We start from the raw sequence: 8,104 nt of genomic DNA on the forward strand, positions 1-8,104 counted from the left end.
GTCTGGTCAGATTACAAATGCCTTAATTTAGGCTTGTCCTAAACTAATTTATAATTTAGATTAAAAAGAGGAGGTTCCATTTAGATCTCATTCAGCCTGAAATACAGGCTAGTCTAAATTTGGTAATTCCAAAAATGTACAAATACTAAATACTACCAAGATGGTAGACTGGCTGTTTGAGAGAGCATTTGTACCAGATAGCAAGTGTAGACCGATGAATTGGCTCAGTCATCTTTTTTACTATTCTAAAAGCCTGCATCTTATGCCATTATACTTTCCACAGTAATGTACTGCTTCTCGTATGGTCTACGGAAGATGTGGGCTTATAACCCCTTTCATGTGACTGCACAGGTATCCAGCCACAAGCTCTCATAGATTCAATCAGCCAACCGTACTCCCTAAAGTAGCACCAAATAGGCTTTAATCTCAAAATAGAGAAATTTACCCTTTTTAAATTTAAGTATTGTTTTACCTTCTTAATTTAAGTAATTTTTTACCTTCCTCCATGTGGAGCCATGACTGCTTAACATCTGAGCAAGGTGCAAGAGAAGAAGCCCCAAAAACCTAAGAGCCCAAGGGGCCCAAAGGGGCCCCAACAGCCGTCCGTGTCCAAAACCTCCCAAGTCTCCCTCAGCCTCTGTCTCCCCAGCCTCCCTCGTGGTGCTCTTGTGAGCGCCCCTTTATACGGTAGTACGGTCTAAAGGAAGCTCTCCAGACATCAGTGTGTGTATGTGTGTGCACGTAGGTGTGCACGTAAGTGACTTTTCGAAAGTTAAGGAAGTCAGTGTGTGTGTATTTGCGTGCACATAGGCGTGCACGCCTTATTCTTAGAAGTCAGACGCTATAGGTGATTCTCAGAAGTCAGTGTGTCTGTATGTGGGTGTATTTGTGACTTGTCCAACAGCTAACCACACACACAAAAAACGCTTACTTTGCACCTTGCACGACATTATCAGCATAGCCATATATGGGCATACTGAGGGGTTAAATGTCCCCCAAAATGTGTCTTATACCTGAGCATAATTCAGTAAATGCAATTATACTGCATATTATCAGCACTTATATATGATTAAACTAAATCATTAATAACATCAGATGATTTACACTTGCATGTGTGCATGTAACATTTGGTTAAAACTATCAAATCTTGGGTACTCTTTGACCTCACTGATCAGCCATAGATGCAGGCTGTATGTCACGTACGCCGCGAGTGCAGCTCACATACAGGAAATGCACATAAAGGAAATGCAGGCCTCTGCCTGCTGCAAGCCTTCGAGTGCACCTCAGCAGTCATTTCACTCAGTCAATATCATATTCTTTCTTTAGGCAAATCAAGTGATAACATAATTTAAAACCTATATCCTAAAGTGAACTGTTCAACATAAATTACGTTATAATACATCTCCAGATGTTCAACAACTGGACAGGCACCGGTGGACACTGCCGACACTTCTGACATACGCACGCGTGCGGGGACACCTCCCCTACAACGCCACACTCACGGATAAGCCCGAGAGGTGTAAAGAAAAGTGTGGCGGACCGTCCAGTGAGGTCAGAGGTCAGAAAAGTGCAGTTTTCAGACAACGGTGGACACTGGACCGGCGCCGGCGGACACTGCCGACACTTCTGACATACGCACGCGTGCGGGGACACCTCCCCTACAACGCCAGACTCTCGGATAAGCCCGAGAGGTGTAAAGAAAAGTGTGGCGGACCGTCCAGTGAGGTCAGAGGTCAGAAAAGTGCAGTTTTCAGACAACGGTGGACACTGGACCGGCGCCGGCGGACACTGCCGACACTTCTGACATACGCACGCGTACGGGGACACCTCCCCTACAACGCCACACTCTCGGATAAGCCCGAGAGATGTAAAAAAAAGTGTGGCGGACCGTCCAGTGAGGTCAGAGGTCAGAAAAGTGCAGTTTTCAGACAACGGTGGACACTGGACCGGCGCCGGCGGACACTGCCGACACTTCTGACATACGCACGCGTGCGGGGACACCTCCCCTACAACGCCACACTCTCGGATAAGCCCGAGAGATGTAAAAAAAAAGTGTGGCGGACCGTCCAGTGAGGTCAGAGGTCAGAAAAGTGCAGTTTTCAGACAACGGTGGACACTGGACCGGCGCCGGCGGACACTGCCGACACTTCTGACATACGCACGCGTGCGGGGACACCTCCCCTACAACGCCACACTCTCGGATAAGCCCGATAGGTGTAAAGAAAAGTGTGGCGGACCGTCCAGTGAGGTCAGAGGTCAGAAAAGTGCCGTTTTCAGACAACAGTGGACAGGCACCGGTGGACACTGCCGACACTTCTGACATACGCACGCGTGCGGGGACACCTCCCCTACAACGCCACACTCTCGGATAAGCCCGAGAGGTGTAAAGAAAAGTGTGGCGGACCGTCCAGTGAGGTCAGAGGTCAGAAAAGTGCAGTTTTCAGACAACGGACACCTCCCCTACAACGCCACACTCTCGGATAAGCCCGAGAGGTGTAAAAAAAAGTGTGGCGGACCGTCCAGTGAGGTCAGAGGTCAGAAAAGTGCCGTTTTCAGACAACAGTGGACACTGGACAGGCACCGGTGGACACTGCCGACACTTCTGACATACGCACGCGTGCGGGGACACCTCCCCTACAACGCCACACTCTCGGATAAGCCCGAGAGGTGTAAAGAAAAGTGTGGCGGACCGTCCAGTGAGGTCAGAGGTCAGAAAAGTGCAGTTTTCAGACAACGGTGGACACTGGACCGGCGCCGGCGGACACTGCCGACACTTCTGACAAACGCACGCGTGCGGGGACACCTCCCCTACAACGCCAGACTCTCGGATAAGCCCGAGAGGTGTAAAGAAAAGTGTGGCGGACCGTCCAGTGAGGTCAGAGGTCAGAAAAGTGCAGTTTTCAGACAACGGTGGACACTGGACCGGCGCCGGCGGACACTGCCGACACTTCTGACATACGCACGCGTGCGGGGACACCTCCCCTACAACGCCACACTCTCGGATAAGCCCGAGAGATGTAAAGAAAAGTGTGGCGGACCGTCCAGTGAGGTCAGAGGTCAGAAAAGTGCAGTTTTCAGACAACGGTGGACACTGGACCGGCGCCGGCGGACACTGCCGACACTTCTGACATACGCACGCGTGCGGGGACACCTCCCCTACAACGCCACACTCTCGGATAAGCCCGAGAGATGTAAAAAAAAGTGTGGCGGACCGTCCAGTGAGGTCAGAGGTCAGAAAAGTGCAGTTTTCAGACAACGGTGGACACTGGACCGGCGCCGGCGGACACTGCCGACACTTCTGACATACGCACGCGTGCGGGGACACCTCCCCTACAACGCCACACTCTCGGATAAGCCCGAGAGGTGTAAAAAAAAGTGTGGCGGACCGTCCAGTGAGGTCAGAGGTCAGAAAAGTGCCGTTTTCAGACAACAGTGGACACTGGACAGGCACCGGTGGACACTGCCGACACTTCTGACATACGCACGCGTGCGGGGACACCTCCCCTACAACGCCACACTCTCGGATAAGCCCGAGAGGTGTAAAGAAAAGTGTGGCGGACCGTCCAGTGAGGTCAGAGGTCAGAAAAGTGCAGTTTTCAGACAACGGTGGACACTGGACCGGCGCCGGCGGACACTGCCGACACTTCTGACATACGCACGCGTGCGGGGACACCTCCCCTACAACGCCAGACTCTCGGATAAGCCCGAGAGGTGTAAAGAAAAGTGTGGCGGACCGTCCAGTGAGGTCAGAGGTCAGAAAAGTGCAGTTTTCAGACAACGGTGGACACTGGACCGGCGCCGGCGGACACTGCCGACACTTCTGACATACGCACGCGTGCGGGGACACCTCCCCTACAACGCCACACTCTCGGATAAGCCCGAGAGATGTAAAAAAAAGTGTGGCGGACCGTCCAGTGAGGTCAGAGGTCAGAAAAGTGCAGTTTTCAGACAACGGTGGACACTGGACCGGCGCCGGCGGACACTGCCGACACTTCTGACATACGCACGCGTGCGGGGACACCTCCCCTACAACGCCACACTCTCGGATAAGCCCGAGAGGTGTAAAAAAAAGTGTGGCGGACCGTCCAGTGAGGTCAGAGGTCAGAAAAGTGCCGTTTTCAGACAACAGTGGACACTGGACAGGCACCGGTGGACACTGCCGACACTTCTGACATACGCACGCGTGCGGGGACACCTCCCCTACAACGCCACACTCTCGGATAAGCCCGAGAGGTGTAAAGAAAAGTGTGGCGGACCGTCCAGTGAGGTCAGAGGTCAGAAAAGTGCAGTTTTCAGACAACGGTGGACACTGGACCGGCGCCGGCGGACACTGCCGACACTTCTGACATACGCACGCGTGCGGGGACACCTCCCCTACAACGCCAGACTCTCGGATAAGCCCGAGAGGTGTAAAGAAAAGTGTGGCGGACCGTCCAGTGAGGTCAGAGGTCAGAAAAGTGCAGTTTTCAGACAACGGTGGACACTGGACCGGCGCCGGCGGACACTGCCGACACTTCTGACATACGCACGCGTGCGGGGACACCTCCCCTACAACGCCACACTCTCGGATAAGCCCGAGAGATGTAAAAAAAAGTGTGGCGGACCGTCCAGTGAGGTCAGAGGTCAGAAAAGTGCAGTTTTCAGACAACGGTGGACACTGGACCGGCGCCGGCGGACACTGCCGACACTTCTGACATACGCACGCGTGCGGGGACACCTCCCCTACAACGCCACACTCTCGGATAAGCCCGATAGGTGTAAAGAAAAGTGTGGCGGACCGTCCAGTGAGGTCAGAGGTCAGAAAAGTGCCGTTTTCAGACAACAGTGGACACTGGACAGGCACCGGTGGACACTGCCGACACTTCTGACATACGCACGCGTGCGGGGACACCTCCCCTACAACGCCACACTCTCGGATAAGCCCGAGAGGTGTAAAGAAAAGTGTGGCGGACCGTCCAGTGAGGTCAGAGGTCAGAAAAGTGCAGTTTTCAGACAACGGACACCTCCCCTACAACGCCACACTCTCGGATAAGCCCGAGAGGTGTAAAAAAAAGTGTGGCGGACCGTCCAGTGAGGTCAGAGGTCAGAAAAGTGCCGTTTTCAGACAACAGTGGACACTGGACAGGCACCGGTGGACACTGCCGACACTTCTGACATACGCACGCGTGCGGGGACACCTCCCCTACAACGCCACACTCTCGGATAAGCCCGAGAGGTGTAAAAAAAAGTGTGGCGGACCGTCCAGTGAGGTCAGAGGTCAGAAAAGTGCCGTTTTCAGACAACAGTGGACACTGGACAGGCACCGGTGGACACTGCCGACACTTCTGACATACGCACGCGTGCGGGGACACCTCCCCTACAACGCCACACTCTCGGATAAGCCCGAGAGGTGTAAAGAAAAGTGTGGCGGACCGTCCAGTGAGGTCAGAGGTCAGAAAAGTGCAGTTTTCAGACAACGGTGGACACTGGACCGGCGCCGGCGGACACTGCCGACACTTCTGACATACGCACGCGTGCGGGGACACCTCCCCTACAACGCCAGACTCTCGGATAAGCCCGAGAGGTGTAAAGAAAAGTGTGGCGGACCGTCCAGTGAGGTCAGAGGTCAGAAAAGTGCAGTTTTCAGACAACGGTGGACACTGGACCGGCGCCGGCGGACACTGCCGTCACTTCTGACATACACACGCGTGCGGGGACACCTCCCCTACAACGCCACACTCTCGGATAAGCCCGAGAGATGTAAAAAAAAGTGTGGCGGACCGTCCAGTGAGGTCAGAGGTCAGAAAAGTGCAGTTTTCAGACAACGGTGGACACTGGACCGGCGCCGGCGGACACTGCCGTCACTTCTGACATACGCACGCGTGCGGGGACACCTCCCCTACAACGCCACACTCTCGGATAAGCCCGAGAGGTGTAAAGAAAAGTGTGGCGGACCGTCCAGTGAGGTCAGAGGTCAGAAAAGTGCAGTTTTCAGACAACGGTGGACACTGGACCGGCGCCGGCGGACACTGCCGACACTTCTGACATACGCACGCGTGCGGGGACACCTCCCCTACAACGCCACACTCTCGGATAAGCCCGAGAGGTGTAAAAGAAAGTGTGGCGGACCGTCCAGTGAGGTCAGAGGTCAGAAAAGTGCCGTTTTCAGACAACAGTGGACACTGGACAGGCACCGGTGGACACTGCCGACACTTCTGACATACGCACGCGTGCGGGGACACCTCCCCTACAACGCCACACTCTCGGATAAGCCCGATAGGTGTAAAGAAAAGTGTGGCGGACCGTCCAGTGAGGTCAGAGGTCAGAAAAGTGCAGTTTTCAGACAACGGTGGACACTGGACCGGCGCCGGCGGACACTGCCGACACTTCTGACATACGCACGCGTGCGGGGGCACCTCCCCCTACAACGCCAGACTCTCGGATAAGCCCGAGAGGTGTAAAAAAAAGTGTGGCGGACCGTCCAGTGAGGTCAGAGGTCAGAAAAGTGCCGTTTTCAGACAACAGTGGACACTGGACAGGCACCGGTGGACACTGCCGACACTTCTGACATACGCACGCGTGCGGGGACACCTCCCCTACAACGCCACACTCTCGGATAAGCCCGAGAGATGTAAAAAAAAGTGTGGCGGACCGTCCAGTGAGGTCAGAGGTCAGAAAAGTGCAGTTTTCAGACAACGGTGGACACTGGACCGGCGCCGGCGGACACTGCCGACACTTCTGACATACGCACGCGTGCGGGGACACCTCCCCTACAACGCCACACTCTCGGATAAGCCCGAGAGGTGTAAAAAAAAGTGTGGCGGACCGTCCAGTGAGGTCAGAGGTCAGAAAAGTGCCGTTTTCAGACAACAGTGGACACTGGACAGGCACCGGTGGACACTGCCGACACTTCTGACATACGCACGCGTGCGGGGACACCTCCCCTACAACGCCACACTCTCGGATAAGCCCGATAGGTGTAAAGAAAAGTGTGGCGGACCGTCCAGTGAGGTCAGAGGTCAGAAAAGTGCAGTTTTCAGACAACGGTGGACACTGGACCGGCGCCGGCGGACACTGCCGACACTTCTGACATACGCACGCGTGCGGGGGCACCTCCCCCTACAACGCCAGACTCTCGGATAAGCCCGAGAGGTGTAAAAAAAAGTGTGGCGGACCGTCCAGTGAGGTCAGAGGTCAGAAAAGTGCCGTTTTCAGACAACAGTGGACACTGGACCGGCGCCGGCGGACACTGCCGACACTTCTGACATACGCACGCGTGCGGGGACACCTCCCCTACAACGCCACACTCTCGGATAAGCCCGAGAGGTGTAAAAAAAAGTGTGGCGGACCGTCCAGTGAGGTCAGAGGTCAGAAAAGTGCCGTTTTCAGACAACAGTGGACACTGGACAGGCACCGGTGGACACTGCCGACACTTCTGACATACGCACGCGTGCGGGGACACCTCCCCTACAACGCCACACTCTCGGATAAGCCCGAGAGGTGTAAAGAAAAGTGTGGCGGACCGTCCAGTGAGGTCAGAGGTCAGAAAAGTGCAGTTTTCAGACAACGGTGGACACTGGACCGGCGCCGGCGGACACTGCCGACACTTCTGACATACGCACGCGTGCGGGGACACCTCCCCTACAACGCCACACTCTCGGATAAGCCCGAGAGATGTAAAAAAAAGTGTGGCGGACCGTCCAGTGAGGTCAGAGGTCAGAAAAGTGCAGTTTTCAGACAACGGTGGACACTGGACCGGCGCCGGCGGACACTGCCGACACTTCTGACATACGCACGCGTGCGGGGACACCTCCCCTACAACGCCACACTCTCGGATAAGCCCGAGAGGTGTAAAAAAAAGTGTGGCGGACCGTCCAGTGAGGTCAGAGGTCAGAAAAGTGCCGTTTTCAGACAACAGTGGACACTGGACAGGCACCGGTGGACACTGCCGACACTTCTGACATACGCACGCGTGCGGGGACACCTCCCCTACAACGCCACACTCTCGGATAAGCCCGATAGGTGTAAAGAAAAGTGTGGCGGACCGTCCAGTGAGGTCAGAGGTCAGAAAAGTGCAGTTTTCAGACAACGGTGGACACTGGACCGGCGCCGGCGGACACTGCCG

The sequence above is a fragment of the Gymnoscopelus braueri genome (assembly GCF_963280865.1).
Source record: "Gymnoscopelus braueri genome assembly, chromosome: 19".
NCBI lineage: Eukaryota > Metazoa > Chordata > Actinopteri > Myctophiformes > Myctophidae > Gymnoscopelus > Gymnoscopelus braueri.